Source organism: Lepidochelys kempii, chromosome 7, assembly GCF_965140265.1.
Source record: "Lepidochelys kempii isolate rLepKem1 chromosome 7, rLepKem1.hap2, whole genome shotgun sequence".
Lineage (NCBI taxonomy): Eukaryota > Metazoa > Chordata > Testudines > Cheloniidae > Lepidochelys > Lepidochelys kempii.
In genome coordinates this window covers 12,808,565-12,827,103 of record NC_133262.1, presented here as the reverse complement: position 1 = coordinate 12,827,103, position 18,539 = coordinate 12,808,565, and the positions used below count along the sequence as shown (strand labels likewise).

At 40.8% G+C, this 18,539-nt stretch overlaps 1 protein-coding gene across 4 annotated transcripts in view; it reads right to left on the bottom strand.

Moving 5' to 3' along the window:
• Positions 1-18,539, bottom strand: part of CHL1 (cell adhesion molecule L1 like) — a 201,264-nt gene that overhangs the window by 116,288 nt on the left and 66,437 nt on the right. Inside the window, exon 4 of one of the 4 annotated variants that reach the window (XM_073351144.1) lies at positions 9,859-9,885. The exons of the other annotated variants lie outside the window; for them this stretch is intronic. The gene's annotated coding sequence lies outside the window, so the exon portion shown is untranslated. The remainder of the gene's footprint in view (positions 1-9,858; positions 9,886-18,539) is intronic. 4 annotated transcript variants of the gene reach the window in all.

Here is an 18,539-nt window from a genome sequence, read left to right as displayed (position 1 = left end):
AGATAAGAATGTTTTTTGTTTTTTTTATTTTTGACTGTAATAAATCCATCTCTTGTTTTCACCACCATCTCAACATGACCTGTAATGAGGGCTGTTGCCTTGTTTTGAGATTCTTCAAAATGCAAAGCATAAACTTTAATAAATGACAGAAGTGACCATGAGATTTTATTGATCTAATTGCCATTTAAACCTAATCTTCATATTATACATCTAATTCTTCATATCTTATTGTACACTATTCCATTAATGTTTCCAGCATGTAAGCCCATTACAAATCAAAGATATAAGAAATTGCTTATCTTTATCTACTGTTTATGTATGCATAGGCATGTAATTTCAGAATAAATTAGCTTGTCTGATAGCCAGTTATGTTAATACTGCATTGCATCCAAGTACTCTACCTCTACACTGCGAGCTGGGGTGTGATTCCTTTGCTCATATACACACAAATATGCTAGTTCTCACTGAGCTAGTGAAAGCAGTGCACTGCCATAACAGAGGTGCCAAGTACAAGCTCGCTTGAAACCAGTGGGCATGTACTTGGCATGGCTCAGCCATGTGTCCACTGCTGCTACCAGCTAGCACGAGAATGTGTACACAAGCGGGGGAATCACACCCCTATCATAGTGTATACATGCCTTACTGTGCTTTATCAGGCTACATGCTTCTACTTCCCCCATCATTCATAGTTTCAAAAAAGTCCTTTCCTTATAGGACTCTTATGCAAAAAAAACCCTGACAAAAAAGTCACTTTCCTCTAACACTGAACAAGGAACATTATTATAATAAGGAAAACAGTATTATCCCCCAAAGCCATCTCTGTGTTTCACTTCATTTTCTCCCTCAAACCATCTCCACTTCCCAATGTCCTGATATCCTGCTACAGTAAAAGAAATAGTATTTACAACTTCAGATCAAAAAGGTCTTAATTCTAGATGATGGAATGTTAGATGTGAGCATTTAGAGTTACAGTGATTCAGTGTGTATTTTGCAAATGATATATGATAACTCATTGCAACACGAGCCACAACAAATGACATACCAGTCACGTACCCCCATGACCAAGCTACAGTAGAAAATGCAGATAATATAAGGCATGAAACATTTGATGCCAAAATCAGTGGCATTTGAGTACAAGCAAAACACTGCAGTCTCTTTGGATCTTCTCACAAGTCCAAATTTTCTTCCTGGCCTGTTTTCAGGAATGTTAGCGGAATTGCTGAATAAAAGACTCAGTTTTATGTCTAAAATGTTGCAATTCTTCTTTAGAGCTGAAATAAAGTAGTAGTGGACATGAGGACTGGAGGGGGAAAAAGTCTTTCTAAAGGCTTGGGGCATAAAAGTCATGTTTTCAAAACTGAAGTATTTTCACTGATAGGAAGATGGATTTAAAGGGAAAGAGGAGAAATATCTGATAAACTGATACATGTGCAGCAGTCTGGCTCATATATAAAAGGGGTTCCCTGTGCATTTATTACCTTATTATTACATTGCCATGCAAACAGGATAACTAGGGCAGTACGAACATCTATCATGGTGACTTATCCCCAGAGATGTGTTAATCGTATAGGAAATTTACCAAAAGAGATAAGTTGTTATTTCTACTTAGTCAGCCAAATATTACTTCAGGATATTGCCCATATAGGAGTCCAGGAATGCCCAAGCTGCATAATTTGGGGAATCTCAAATAGGAGTACAGAAGTTTTTTTTACTATATATTCGACACCAGTGCAACTGGTTCTGGAATACTGAGTCCAGTTCCAGTGACTACAATTCAAGAAGGATGTGGATAAATTGGAGAGGGTTTAGAGTAGAGACATGGGAATGATTAGAGTATTAGAAAACACATGAAACCTCCATGCAGTCAATCTATTTAGCTTAACACAGAGAAGGTTAAGGGGTGACTTGATTATAGTTTGTAAGTACCTACATGGGGAACAAATATTTAATAATGAGCTCTTCAATCTAGCAGAGAAAGCTAGAACACGATCCAAAAGCTGGAAGTTAAAGCTAGACAAGTTCAGACTGGAAATAAGGTGTACATTTTTCACAGTGAAAGTAAATAAGCATTGGAACAACTTCCAAGGGTCATGGTGGACTCCCCATCACTGAAAATTTTTAAATCAAGATTGGAAGTTTTTCTAAAAGACATGTTCTAGGAATGATGTTGGGGAAGTTCTATTGCTTTTGTTATACAGGAGGTCAGACTGGATGATATAAGTGAGATGAGTTAAAAAATTCCAAACAAAAATGCTAGACTCAGACTTAACTGTGGAGCTGCTATCATGCCTCCATAGTATATATGCTTCAGAGTAACAGCCGTGTTAGTCTGTATTCGCAAAAAGAAAAGGAGTACTTGTGGCACCTTAGAGACTAACCAATTTATTTGAGCATGAGCTTTCGTAAGCTGTAGCTCACGAAAGCTCATGCTCAAATAAATTGGTTAGTCTCTAAGGTGCCACAAGTACTCCTTTTCTTTTATAGTATATATGTAATCACGATTAATTTTATTAAAATTAAATTTTACTTATTTAATATTAATTCTCCATCTCTGAGAACCCTTAATAGTTGATTATTTATTGTATTTTTCATCAAATGATATAACTTATTTCAAGAAGTACTGTTATTATGGCTTACTACCAGCCATAATGCTTACTACCATGAATAGTTCCACTGAAGCCAACTTAATTTGTCAATAGCACTACTTGTGGTAGTAAACGCCATGCTGGATAGTACATATTTGCTGCTTCTGGTCTATATTAAAAATGTAGACTTCTGTGGATGGTCAATTTACTTGGAAAGAATGTATCCTCCACTCTACAGAAAAGTCTAAGGATATATCAATAGTGACAAGTTAATTAATTTTATCACTTGATATACTAGTATACAGAGAAGCAAATTAGACCATTGGAATAAAGGAATCAACTGCCTAGTTAAGTGTCTGCAGTTAAATCGTTGTACAAAACCTAATTGTTAGTTTGCTCTACAGTAGTGAAATATTTCGCTGCAGAAAGCAATATGTGCAGTCTCCCTACATGGAGATCAAAAAATGAATAAGAAATTCTTTTTTACTTTGACATGAGGAAAGTGAAGCTCAGATATGCTTAGAAACAGGGAGGCATGAAAAAAAATGTTGTAAGACTAATGCTTATAATGTTATAGTTCCAGGCCAGCAAGTTGCATTCAGATTGATCATTTGAAAGTTAATGTGACCTTTGTTTATTCAGGGCCAGATCCTCAGATCCAGTGAACCCAGCAGTGCAAAATGGATGGAAAGCTGACCTAAAGAGACATCATTGTTCTCCGCTAGCAAAAGGGAATTACACAGATGGTGTAAAGCTAGAATAGGGGGCTCACCCCAGTCCCTCCATAAAAGTGTGTTTGGAGGCCAGAGCTAGGAGGGGAGGAGACATGTTGGGGCGGCAGAGCTAGAGTGCATGATGCTCTGCCAATCCTTGGCCAGCCTCAGGTTTGGGGGGATGGAGAGGTGACATGGTGCTAACTTTACTTATTCCTCTCTTCAGCTTGCTACAGCTGAAGTTCCAAGTCCCAAAATGTATATCTTGTATGATCAGCAGTCTTGAATACAAACAGAATCCTTATGTTGTATCAAAATTTAAATGAAAATATAGCATATAAATCAAGTCTTCAGGCATTAATGTTTAATTATTTCTTGCATAGTATCAATGGACAATATTTTTCCCTAACCGTGATTTGGATCAAATCATGAAGTCTTTACTCAATTTTTATACAGCCCTTTCTCTAGCAAAATTCCTAATGCTGGAGAAAGGGTTTAAAAAAAAACTGAAAGAGAATTTCAAGATTTCACCCTTTTTTTGACTATATATGAAAAATAGTCCTGTGTTTATGCACCTGATTGTCCTCTCATGAACACAGGGTTTACTTCAATGTAATGTCACTGATTTCAATGGAGTTGCTGCTAATTTACACCAGTATAACTAAAAACATATATAAACACAGGATGTGACAGCTCAGGAAATGAACAATCATGCTATTCTACTCTCAAATAGCCAAGAACTAGTTATGAATGCATTCTGAGTAAGGCTATTACAGAACTGACTAAGACTGTGATACATGTGATTATATGGCTGTTGCTTACATCTTGTGGAAACATGCCTCAAAACTGTAGGTGGCATTTGACTATACTTTGTAGTCCAAGTCACTTTGTACAGATGTTTACTGTATCATATCTGACACAATAGGACAGTCTGTTCCCCTGCACTCACATATAGACAAACATGAATACCTCATATCATACAACATTCACAATCTGATGGGAAGGATTTAAGATGAAAAGTTAAATGAAATATGGCCGTGAAGAAATGCAGGGACTGAGATAACTGTCCATAGATAATTAAAGGGTGTGAACACCAGGACTGGAGAGTCATTATGGCACTACACTGTCCTCCCCATCCAATGCCACTATCACTCCTATCCCATCTATCTATCTATCTATCTATCTATATTTTAACCCACTGGTTAATACGCAGCATGGCCCTCTCATGTAAGACAAACTGATGAATTTATTACATACGCACATAGAAACTATGTTATGTTCCGCTATGCCAAGTTGTCCATTCACATTCCGATGTCACCAGACTTGCTTCTAGAAGCCCCATCACATAAGCCATTTACATTTATACTGGGCATAGTTCTCAAAGATATATTGTAGGGAAAAGCCCTGCAGTTGGAGGAGGTTTGACCTAGGCGACCACATGACAAAATCCTCTCCATCTAGAACTCTAATTGTATGCACAAAATATGTAGTCACACACAAGCCTATACATGTCTGTGTATGACTTCAATGAGAAAGTAGGGGACTGAATGGACCAGAATTGACACTCATCATACTTTTAACTTGTAAATCAAAGTCAGAGAAATGTGGAGTAGAAAGAGGATTTTTCAAGATACTGCATATTAATAGCTTACTGATATTAATAGGATTTTTAATATAACATAGGAAGTTGAATATTCATGATTTCCAATCCATTTAATGTTTTATTGCACAGGCTATAATGAAACAGGAAATTGGTCCAATAATTCCTAATCACATAAGTGTGTGCAAGCAGAAAGGCTGTACATTGGACCAAAACAAATGCTCTTCTTGGACTGGGTAACTGTATGTATAAGCATCCAGCTGTGGTCATTCGCAAGTGCAATTATCCACTATGCACGGGTGAAATTTGCTTGTATGTGCAAGACTACTGCAGGGAAGGATGATCTTGGGTAAAATTTTCAAAAATGCCCAAATGATTTAGGAGTCTAAGGCCCATTTAGATTCTTAAGTCACTTGGGTGCTTTTGAAGATTTTACCTCTTGTCTAAGGCATAGTCTGTGATTAGGAAGGCTGAATTCAATTACCTGCTCTTACCCAGACTTCCTATGTGATTTTGGAAGTCTTTTAATCTCCTAGTGCCTCAGTTTCCCATCTTCTGCTTGCGTGTTATAGACCTTTCTCCCACCCTTTGCTTGTCTTATCTATTCAGATTGGTCGCTCTGCAGGACATGGCCTGTCTCTTACTATGGGTACATCTACACTGAAGCGAGGAGGTATAATTCCTAGCTTGGGTAAATGTACACATTCTAGCTATGATCAAGGTAGCACTTTAAAATATCAGTGTGGCCCACTGATGCTAGATACATACTTGAGAAGCTAGCCTGAACTGCTGTGATCATGCCACTGATTGAACTAACATATATGCGTCTAATCAAGCTGTGAATTACACCTTTCAGCTGCAGGGTAGACATACCCTATGTGTATGTAGAGTGCCCAGTACAATGAGGTCATAATTTCAATGAAACACTCAGGGGCCATTGTAAATAATAATAATACATAATAGTGACACAAGTCCCACTTCATCCTTATTTGATTAATTAAATGGGACTTAAGTGGTGTATAGACCTCATGAATTTCATCCTGAGCCTACCATTTCTGAAAATCTGGCTCTTTAATGTTCAAATAAAAGGATGACATTTTATACATTTGTTAAAATATTGGCATATGTACATCATGACATCATCCTTGCCACAGGCTGTTAACACAACACGGAGATTTAAAGAAAGGCTGATTGATGTCTGTGTTTCTTTTGTGACCTGTAAACAGATGTATCTGTAGAAGAGAGTACTGAGTTGAAAGCAAGGAGAAGAAGAATTAAGAATATTCAGTAATGTGAATTTCCCTGAAAAAAAAGAGCAATACAGCTTACCATTTATTTCCAGCATGTGAAGTGGTACCTCAGTCTCATTCCCACTTCCCCAGAGACCAGCGTGCATCCATATGAGGGCAGATTGTATACTACTGGCAAAGAAGCAACTGTGGAATGACTATAATGCAGCATTATGTGGGTACTAAACAAGGAGTAGCTTCTGAAACTTCATCACTTTCATGGGCCAGAAGCCTTTAATTTGTACTGGCCCTCTCTTACAGCAAGTGTGACTGGAAGTGCTTATCCAAAATCATTTTAAAAAACTAGATATACTTGACCATCCACTCAGGCTCCTAATACTTATTGCTGCTAAAGGATGACTATGAATACACATGTAGCAGGACACTGCTTAGCTGAAAGTCTAGGGGGTTCTGATTTCTGAAGGCGCCACTGCTGCTGAGGAGACAGGAGGGAAATACAGAAAATCAGGGGGGATGGCAGGAGCTTCTCTCTTCCCTATCTCACATGTTCTTCCTCAGAGCCACATGGTGGTACTCACGTTGGCCTGCACCTTACTCACTGTTAAATCCCATTCATCTCAATAGGCCTATTAATGGAATAAGGCACTACCAGAGATGAGTAAGGGTATCATCCTCTGGCCCTCAGTGAATAGCTTTCTGGGAACCTGGATAACGTAGCAACTCCTCACTGTCTCTTTCACCCTCTGCTCTGACAATCAAGCAGAGTGAAGATTTTTGCTGTTCCTCAGTTCTTGAGCCTTTTCTCTGCCCTCCCCTTCCTGCCCAGGCCCCCAGCAACAAAAATTACATGGAACCTGATCCAAAGAGCCATTCAAAAAGCAGAGGCTGTGCTGATAAGCAAGCCTTGTGGGATGTAAATGAATTTCAGATTAGCAAGAATTTCAGTAACTTTGGTTCAGGTAATCAAGGTTTTATGGTACTGTACTTCTGTTCAGTTATAGTTCTTGATCATTTATTATGTGGCACAACCTGGGAGTGCAGATCTATCTTGCATATACCATTAAATGCAAGAGCATTTAGTAATAAGACCCTCTAGAGAGAATATTACCAGAGATTATGGACTAATTTGGCCAAAAATGTCCCTTGAGAATCTCATTGCTTCAACAGAGGAGACAGGCTTGATGAGTATAAGACATAATAATAATAGAATTCAAGAAAGCTTTCTACATTTGGATTCTGTATTTACTAAACTGGTTTCTAATCCCTAACAATTTATTTTATTTGTATTAACAGACTATTGAATCAATGTTTGTTTTTTTGGCTGTTGCATATCATTTCCTTAATGTTTGTATTAAATTTGGTTACATTGTATTTTTTAATGCTTAAATCTCTATTTTTCTCTGAGAAATACTTCTTAATACACTAATAGCCTAAGTAACATTTTTATGCTAATTAAACCCAGTCCTGCAGTCCTTATACCAATAAAACTACAAGAGGTCACATAGGTTTGAGTCCTTAATCTCTCTTTTAAATATAGATAGATAGGTCATATTTCATTTAATCGTATGGATATTTATGTTTCAGTGCTTTGAAAATTTACTATCAAACTGAAAAGCAGCACACTTTAGAGAAAATTCTGCACTGTCTCTGAAAAGTAGGTCTGTAATTATACCTTATAAAAAAAGCCAGAGGAAGTAAACTTCTAGTTTACAAAGCCAAAAAAAAAAGAATTTATTAATGTATAATAAAGCCTTTGGTAGAGCAATGTTACAAATCCAGTTGACACACACCCATTTAATACAGAAGAAATAATAAATAATATATTACATATTTTGTTTTAAATGGATGTGTGTCTAGCTAGATTTGTAACATAACTCTACCAAGGTCTTTATTATACGTTAATATTTTTTTTCTATTTTCCTCAGGGAGGAATATTTGTGGAAATGGAGGCTCAAGCCAAATCCTCACAAAACAACAGTCACTGCATTCCATCTTGAGAACAGGAATCATAGAATATCAGGGTTGGAAGGGACCTCAGGAGGTCATCAACCCCCTGCTCAAAGCAGGACCTATCCCCAACTAAATCATTCCAGCCAAATCACTAAGCGCATCCTAAAAGTGACCTTCTGTGGCAACAATGTGCAACATGACTCCACTCCTACCTATCTCGGTGTGAAGCTGCATTTGCATGCTAACCTTCCATTACCATCTGAAGAAGGTAGCTGCCAAGATGAAGACAAGGGTCAACCTGGTCCAGAAACTGGCAAGCACAATCTGAGGAGCATCAGTATCAGTGTTATGGACATCAGCGGTGACCCTTGTGTATTGTAGCCGAATATTGTGCACCAATATGGATGAGAAATAGCCATACTCAACATACTGCAATGTGGTGCATCACTGGAACCCGCAAGTCAACCCCAACATCTTTGTTGCCAGTGCTGTCGCACATTACTCCCCCATCTGTTTGCCAGGATACTGCAACCCTTTGGGAATTCCAGAGGACTGTGGAAAATGAATGTCTTCCCATCCACCAGGACCTTAACAATGTCCCTCACCACCGCCTGAAGTCACATAAGCCCTTTTGGACCCATGCATTTAACCTGATGAAGTTTGGAAAGCCAAATGGAGTTCACAAGAAGTCACAAACACCTCGTAAAAGACCTGATGCAGAAGTTCCCTGGCTTCAATCTCCCACAAAGCTCATAGGCACCCCTAAACCATAGCCACACAATTTTATATTACACAACAGTCAAAGAGAAAAAAATTGCAGTCAAGCAATGTTAAATTTATAACAAAAGATGCAAATGCCCAAAGGGGAATTTTTGCTTTTAAAAAAAAAATCTAGATTTGGACTGCATTAGCTATGTCCAGATCTGTCCTAATCCAGGAATTAACTCAGAAAACCAACCTGAATATATACATATATTTTTACATTATTGTTCTGTACATCATTAAGTTACTGTGCTTGCTTAGCGTGTAAAAAAGTGTGAGGATTCTACGTTATTGTAACTTCTCTGTATGACTATATGTTTAAATAACTTTGTGCATAGGTTTGTGCACAGGGGAGCTGAGAACCCTGTTGTGTCAAGCATTGTCCCCATGCCATATAAAATATACCCAGTGTGAATACCCACACATGCGAGCTTAAATTTGCTTTCTACAAGCAGTCATGTGAAGAAAATCATCCCAATGTTCATGGAAAGTGAAGCAAAGTTATTTAAGAAAATCAATTGAATAGTCATGGCATTTTTTGTGGTATTTCCTTAGCCATACGACCTCATCCTACTTCCATGGAAGTAAATCAAAAGACTCCTATTAATCCAATGGTACAGGATCAGGCCATTAGCGTGCACACATATATGTGCCTAGGCATAAGATTTTAAAGAAACTTCTCACCATTTGCATCTTCTTGTCTCAGTGGAGAATTGTCAGCATAATATTAAACTTATAGGAATAACAGAAAACTGACAACTATTTTTCCACTGAGAAATATGCACAATTCAGTGTTTTTTAGAAGTGCTATTACAATAAAAAGCAATTATGGAATATAGGTTTAGACATGTCGTCCAATTTCATAAGAATTCAAGTCAGATTTTTCAGGTAAAGAAAGGAAAAAAGTAAAAAATACATATATTTAGTGTCAAAGTGGTCTCTGTATTATTCATCATCATATGTGCACTAACAGATCCAAAATAATTAGTATTACTCACTTTAATTAAGTTACGCAATTCCCCTGCCTAAAAGAGAAACACAAAGAAATGCAAAGTAATTATTCATTGATAACATGCTCTTCTGTCGATCTGTATCTGTAACCTCAATTTTTTCTCTCTGTGAATGTTGCATAAGAAAAATCAATGTCATCCAGGTCCCTAGTTGTGCTAGAATGCTGTATTATGCCTTACATCTAGTAAGTTTGACTTCACAGAGAGATACTGCATATCAAAATGTTAATGCAGAGAAAGAGGTGATTATTTTCCTAGATAGGATGTGAGGCTGCCCGCTGAAAATGTCACAGAAATGTGCAATCCATAGCTCACAGGAACAAGGACTCCCCCGAACAGTGCTAGAGACATACTACATGAACTAAGCAAGAAGATCAAAGGTCATTTATCGTGGATAGAGATTAAAAATGGCACTGACAAATTAAAAGAAAGAGATGAAATTTTTGGTTGATTATGTACAGCTTAGCCAAACCTCAGAACCTGCAGAAACCACTTAAGATAAGAACATAAGGATGGCCCTACTGGGTCAGATCAAAGGTCCATCTAGCCCAGGATCCTGTCTTCCGACAGTGGCCAGTGCCAGGTGCCCCAGAGGGAATGAACAGAACAGGTAATCGTCAAGTGATCCATCCCCTGTCGCTCATTCCCAGCTTCTGGCAAACAGAGGCTACGGACACCATTCCTGCACATCCTGACTAACAGCCATTGATGGACTTATCCTCCATGAATTTATCTAGTTCTTTTTTGAACTTCATTTCTTCCTCCCCCAACCCCCCCCCCCCCAAACACACACAGAGTCCCCTCAAACCCTGCACCCTTTGGGAACTCAAATGTGATCCCAGTGGACACAGAGCCCACCTCACACTCAAAAAACATTACTACGAGCATGCCTCGTCCTTCTAATGCCAAACTCTGTGCCAACTCACATTTAACCACTTCACCACTTAGTGTGTGCCCACGAGGGGTATGAATACCAGTCACAAAACTCTGAAATCCCAGCTACCTGATAGCTGTTTGCACAGCAACATTCATGGTAATCCCCACAGTACCCAAGATTTCCCACCTGGGCTCAGGGGTTGGCAGTTGTGTCTTACAGTAAGTGGTGTATTCTGGCCAACAGTGAGGCTTCCAGACTTGCTGTAACACCCTTGTTCCCAATCTTATGAGGCAGAAAGAATGAGACTTAAGGAGAGGGTCTGAGATGGTGCTGAACTTTAGATTTGGGAGAAAGATACATGTGGGGGGGGAAATCAGGAAATAAATAGTGAGTGGGGGGCAGTTCATAGGGATTGGGTAGGGAGGTCCAGCAAGTACTGGAGAAGATATGATCCAAAGATTTGGCTTCTGTTTATACGATTGGAGGTTTCATCAGACACTACTTTTGCCCAAACTAGCAAAATAATGCAGAATATTTTGTGCTCAGATGTTCTGAGGTTGTCTTCTCTCTCTTCAGTTTCCTATAAAGTGAAATTATTCTTGCTGATTTTGCTTTCAGTTCTGCTAAGACGTGAAAATCTACTGACATCCAACCTTTAGAAAATATTTTTTTTAATCTTGAGATTAAGGCCCTGAAGCATCATTTATTGGGTTTTCCATGAAGAAGAATGTATCTGAAGCAATTTGCTCTGCTTGTACTTTGCAGGGGGAAAATACTTTATTAGTACTATGGTAAACATACATCTTCAGAATGTAAAGCTATCTTCTGTATAAATATCTTAATTCCAGGCTGTGAAATAGGGAAGCGAAATATATGTTACCAGAGACAGATGTGATTTAATATCTGAAAATATAAAGAATTCTACAATTGCTATGGAGATTCCTCCTTTCCCTCCCTAAGTCAGAGCCAAATAAAATGAGTCTTGTACAAAATACTCCATTATATTTTTTCTATTCAAGCATTTGTTAATATATTAAAAATATACTGTCTATTTCATGTCCTGTATTATACACTGCCTAAAAAGTCGGATATCTTGACTATAAAGCCATATCCACTTAAACCTGGGTCTTAAAATTAGTTTTCATAACTTAAGAATGGTGGGTGCTGATCAATATTTGGTTGCGTTACCTACAAGCAAAACCAAACATACTGATAGAAGTGTGGCTATTGATTCAGTAGGTGTCGCTCCTCCAGCTGAATCAGCACCGAACCTATTGTGACAGACTGACAATAACTTGCAATATCCCGAATGAACTTTATCTAATTAAGTTTAACATCTTTGGAGCCCATAGTATTAAGAATGCAACTGTGTAGTGCATTATATCTGGACGGTATTAGGAACTCCAAAGGACTTTTTGGAACAATACCTGTGAAGTGGATTTCTTAGGAAGTACCTGGGGATTACAAATGACCCACTTCAAATCCTCCTTTTTCAAGCTACCACCAGGGGAGGGGAAACCCATTGTCTATTAATTCCAGGAGCCAGTGAATTTCAGCTCAAAGACCACTGCACTACATAAAGGGTGGAGTAAACATGAACCTGTGTTTATCTTTTCAGAGTTTGCTTCAGACTATCGGGTGGGGGCTGGAGTGATGTCTATGCCATTCCAGACCAATCTTTGTTTCTTGATATCCCATATACAGTATGTTAAGGGCACCTTTAATGTGTGTCAAACAACTGAATTCAGGGCATTAATGGGGTCCTCATATAACCTAAATTCTTTACTCCTTGTGTCACTACTAGCATGAAGTGAAAATATCTATCACCCTTTGTCACGGTTCCTCCCCCACTCTGAACTCTAGGGTACAGATGTGGGGACCTGCATGAAAAACCTCCTAAGCTTATCTTTACCAGCTTAGGTCAAAACTTCCCCAAGGTACAAAATATTACATCCGTTGTCCTTGGACTGGCCGCTACCACCACCAAACTAATACTGGTTACTGGGGAAGAGCTGTTTGGACGCGTCCTTCCCCCCAAAATACTTCCCAAAACCTTGCACCCCACTTCCTGGACAAGGTTTGGTAAAAAGCCTCACCAATTTGCCTAGGTGACTACAGACCCAGACCCTTGGATCTTAAGAACAATGAACAATCCTCCCAACACTTGCACCCCCCCTTTCCTGGGAAATGTTGGATAAAAAGCCTCACCAATTTGCATAGGTGACCACAGACCCAAACCCTTGGATCTGAGAACAATGAAAAAGCATTCAGTGTTTTACAAGAAGACTTTTAATAAAAAATAGAAGTAAATAGAAATAAAGAAATCCCCCCTGTAAAATCAGGATGGTAGATATCTTACAGGGTAATTAGATTCAAAAACATAGAGAACCCCTCTAGGCAAAACCTTAAGTTACAAAAAAGATACACAGACAGAAATAGTTATTCTATTCAGCACAATTCTTTTCTCAGCCATTTAAAGAAATCATAATCTAACACATACCTAGCTAGATTACTTACTAAAAGTTCTAAGACTCCATTCCTGTTCTGTCCCCGGCCAAGACGACTACAGACAGACACAGACCCTTTGTTTCTCTCCCTCCTCCCAGCTTTTGAAAGTATCTTGTCTCCTCATTGGTCATTTTGGTCAGGTGCCAGCGAGGTTACCTTTAGCTTCTTAACCCTTTACAGGTGAGAGGAGCTTTCCCCTGGCCAGGAGGGATTTCAAAGGGGTTTACCCTTCCCTTTATATTTATGACAAATGTTAATATGATACACCTTAGGCTTTCGGTTGGAGGTGGAGAATGCTATGAGATAATTAACAGCTCCCAGGCGCTCCTGGACCACGAATGGCCCTTCCCACGATGCTTCCATTTTATGGGCCTGGAGCGCCTTTAAGACCATGACCTGGTCTCCTATTTGAAGGAACGCTCTCTGGCATGTTTATCATACCAGGCTTTTTGCTCTTTTTGAGCATCCTGTAAGTTTTCTCTAGCAAGGGCTAAAGAGGTTCGGAGGGTGTTTTGTAGGTTGGTTACAAAGTCCAGAATGTTAGTTCCTGGAGAAGGTGTAAATCCCTCCCATTGCTGCTTCACCAACTGCAATGGCCCCTTAACCTCACGGTCATATACAAGTTCAAATGGGGAAAACCCTAAACTGGGATGCGGTACAGCTCTGTAGGCAAAGAGCAACTGCTGCAACACTAGGTCCCAATCATTGGAGTGCTCATTTACGAATTTACGTATCATGGCCCCCAAAGTTCCATTAAACTTCTCCACCATGCCATTTGTTTGATGGTGGTAAGGAGTGGCAACCAAGTGATTTACCCCATGAGCTTCCCAAAGGTTTTTCATAGTTCCTGCCAGGAAATTAGTCCCTGCATCTGTGAGGATGTCGGAGGGCCAACCTACCCTGGCAAAAATGTCCGCTAGTTCCTGACACACACTTTTAGCCCTGGTGTTGCTTAGAGCTACTGCTTCCGGCCATCGGGTGGCAAAATCCATGAAAGTCAGTATGTACTGCTTTCCTCTGGGTGTCTTTTTCGGAAAAGGACCCAGAATATCCACAGCTACTCGCTGAAATGGAACTTCAATGATGGGGAGTGGTTGTAGAGGGGCTTTGACCTGGTCTTGGGGTTTTCCCACTCTTTGGCACACCTCACAAGACTGGACATAGGTAGAAACATCCTTGCCCATTCCCTCCCAGTGGAATGACCCCCCCAAACGGTCTTTGGTCCTGTTCACCCCAGCATGGCCACTAGGGTGACGATGGGCTAAGCTCAAGAGCTTGGCCCGGTATTTAGTTGGAACTACCAACTGTCTCTGAGGATGCCAGTCTTCCTGGTGTCCCCCAGAAAGAGTTTCCTTGTATAAAAGTCCTCTTTCTACAACAAATCTGGATCGATTAGAAGAGCTGAGAGGCGGTGGGTTGCTCCGTGCCGCCGTCCAAGCTCTCTGGAGGCTTTCATCTGCTTCCTGTTCGGTCTGGAACTGTTCCCTTGATGCTGGAGACATCAGTTCCTCATTGGATTGGGGACATAGGCTTGGTCCCTCTGGAAGCGATATAGGGGATGGAGCTGCTTCTGTTGACTGTGAACCGCTCTCCGCTGGTGCACTATGTTGGGATTCAGGCTCCGGCTGAGCCTCTTGTGTAGGGTTATCGGCTGCTGCCAGTTCAGGTTCGGTGGGGCCCTCTGGTGTTGAGGTTGCAAGTACTGGATTCAGTGCTGGCACGGGGTCTGGTGTTGGTTGTTTGGCTGGTTCCGGTTCTGGGACTGGTTCCGTCTGGGTCTCTGGGACTGGATCCACTACTGCTGTTGCAGACATTGGCCTGGGGTCCGGGTCCATCACCTCTGACCGGGCCCTGATAGAAGTTTCCGGAACAGAGCTAGGCCCCACGGCTTGTTTAGCCTGGCTGCGGGTGACCGTTCCCACCCTCTTGGCCTGCTTCACGTGATTGGCCAAGTCTTCCCCCAACAGCATGGGGATGGGATAATCATCATAGACTGCAAAAGTCCACATTCCTGACCAGCCCTTGTACTGGACAGGCAACTTGGCTGTAGGCAAATTGAAAGAGTTGGACTTGAAGGGTTGAATCGTCACTTGGATCTCTGGGTTGATTAAATTGGGGTCCACTAAGGAAGCATGGATAGCTGACACTTGTGCTCCGGTGTCCCTCCACGCGGTGACCTTCTTCCCGCCCACACTCACAGTTTCCCTCCGCTCCAAGGGTATCTGGGAGGTATCTGGGCCTGTGGACCTCTGGTGTGATTCCGGTGCAATGAACTGTAATCTGTTGGGGTTCTTGGGGCAGTTGGCCTTTACATGCCCCAGCTCGTTACATTTAAAACATCGTCCAGCTGACGGGTCACCGGGGCGAGGTGGGTTGCTGGAGAACGGGGTGGTGGGACGATAAGGGGTCTGGAAGGTTCTTTGGGAGGTAGGTGGGGCTTTGGGCGGCCCCCGGTAATAAGGTGTGGTCTGGGGTGGTCCCTTCTGGTCTCCGCTCCAACTGCGACCAGTTTTCTTCTTCTCTGCCACCTCCACCCATCTGGCTCCAATCTCTCCTGCCTCGATTACAGTTTTGGGTTTCCCATCTAGGATGTATCTTTCTATTTCCTCAGGAACACCCTCTAAGAATTGTTCCATTTGCATTAGGAAGGGCAAATTTACTGGAGATTCAACACTTGCTCCTGATATCCAGGCATCCCAATGTTTCACAATGTGGTAGGCATGTCGGGTAAATGACATGTCTGGTTTCCACCTTAGGGCTCGGAACCTCCGACGAGACTGCTCGGGTGTTATCCCCATTCTGACTCTCGCCTTGGATTTAAACAGTTCATACTTGTTCATATGTTCTTTAGGCATTTCAGCTGCCACCTCAGCTAAGGGTCCACTGAGCTGCGGCCTCAGCTCTACCGTGTATTGGTCAGTAGAGATGTTGTACCCAAGGCAGGCCCTTTCGAAGTTTTCTAAGAAGGCCTCAGTATCATCACCTGCCTTGTAGGTGGGGAACTTTCTGGGATGGGAAGTGGTACCTGGAGAAGGATTGCTAGGGTTTGTTGGTATATTCTGCTGGGCCTTTATCCTCTCCATCTCCTCCACATGCTTCCTTGCCTCCATTTCCCTCTTGTGGGCAGCCTCCTGTACCTCCTTCTCCAGCCGCATGAGTTCTGTCTGTCTTTCATGTTCCCTTTGTTTTTCCTCAGCCTGAAATTTGGCTAATTCCAGCTGTAGTCGAGCCGAGGATTTGGCCATTCTAACCTCTCTGTTTTTAACTAACTTTACACCCGAGGTTTAGAAATAAACAAACAAAACTTGGTTGTAAAATTTTGCTGTGCTGGAATAGAATACCTATTCTCTGATAGTGATTGTCAGCCTACGGAAAAAGACAATTCCCTTGTCTCTGCTCTGGGCCCAAATTAAAGCAAAAAACCTCCAACTACTTGGAAACCTGCTTACCCAGCCCAAAGAAAAAAAAATTTCTTTTCAAACCTGTGCTCCTTGTAAAACAAAAAAAAATCAAAATCCTAAAAAAAACCCTGCCACTTTTGTCTCCAGGCAAATGGGTAGAGCACACACCCCCTATTTACTTTTAGGAAGAAAAGAAAAAAAAAACCTCTGGGTTGGAAGACTGTGAATTTCCCTGCAGGAGTTAAGTACCCTGCCTCCAGGCAAAGAAAACCTGCAATTCACAAGATAATCCCCTTTTGTCTCTGCTTGGCCACAAAGCAGAGAGAAACCAAGCTGCTTTCAGTTTCAAAGCTGCTTTCTGGACTTCCTAAAAATTCCTTTTTAAAATCTGTATTTCTAGTTCAAAAAAATCTCAACTGGATCTCAAAATGATTTCAGGTTAATCCCACCACTGTGCCACCATGTCACGGTTCCTCCCCCACTCTGAACTCTAGGGTACAGATGTGGGGACCTGCATGAAAAACCTCCTAAGCTTATCTTTACCAGCTTAGGTCAAAACTTCCCCAAGGTACAAAATATTACATCCGTTATCCTTGGACTGGCCGCTACCACCACCAAACTAATACTGGTTACTGGGGAAGAGCTGTTTGGACGCGTCCTTCCCCCCAAAATACTTCCCAAAACCTTGCACCCCACTTCCTGGACAAGGTTTGGTAAAAAGCCTCACCAATTTGCCTAGGTGACTACAGACCCAGACCCTTGGATCTTAAGAACAATGAACAATCCTCCCAACACTTGCACCCCCCCTTTCCTGGGAAATGTTGGATAAAAAGCCTCACCAATTTGCATAGGTGACCACAGACCCAAACCCTTGGATCTGAGAACAATGAAAAAGCATTCAGTGTTTTACAAGAAGACTTTTAATAAAAAATAGAAGTAAATAGAAATAAAGAAATCCCCCCTGTAAAATCAGGATGGTAGATATCTTACAGGGTAATTAGATTCAAAAACATAGAGAACCCCTCTAGGCAAAACCTTAAGTTACAAAAAAGATACACAGACAGAAATAGTTATTCTATTCAGCACAATTCTTTTCTCAGCCATTTAAAGAAATCATAATCTAACACATACCTAGCTAGATTACTTACTAAAAGTTCTAAGACTCCATTCCTGTTCTGTCCCTGGCCAAGACGACTACAGACAGACACAGACCCTTTGTTTCTCTCCCTCCTCCCAGCTTTTGAAAGTATCTTGTCTCCTCATTGGTCATTTTGGTCAGGTGCCAGCGAGGTTACCTTTAGCTTCTTAACCCTTTACAGGTGAGAGGAGCTTTCCCCTGGCCAGGAGGGATTTCAAAGGGGTTTACCCTTCCCTTTATATTTATGACACCCTTTCACAAAAACAAACAAAAACCTATATACATTCAATTTCTTTAACCTTCCCTCTTCAACCATATTCTCCAGTTCTTATTACTTTGGCTGAGCAGTGATTCTTTTTGATATATTTTATAGAGTGAGAGCACAATATGTATGTGCTTCCTCAGGACACCCTCTTGCTCCCAATGAAGGCAATTGGACTTTGATCACTGACTTCAATGGGAGTGAACGCAGGCTCATTCATTCAAACTCCCTATACCAAAAAGACAGTTTAGTTGTTTTCAAAGCATGAGAACACAAAATGGACCAGGGTGAAGAGGAAAATTAAGCTCAAGTTAATTCTAATGCTGAACAATCCCCTCCTAACCTCCCCGCCCTCCTCCCTACGCTTTAATACTTTTTGCACAAAACAAAAAAATTAAGTTTTGGGTCTACGAATTGTCAGTAAACTACAAGGAGTCCACTGGCTACAGTTCTACATGGGAACGACAAAAAAATGTCAAATGC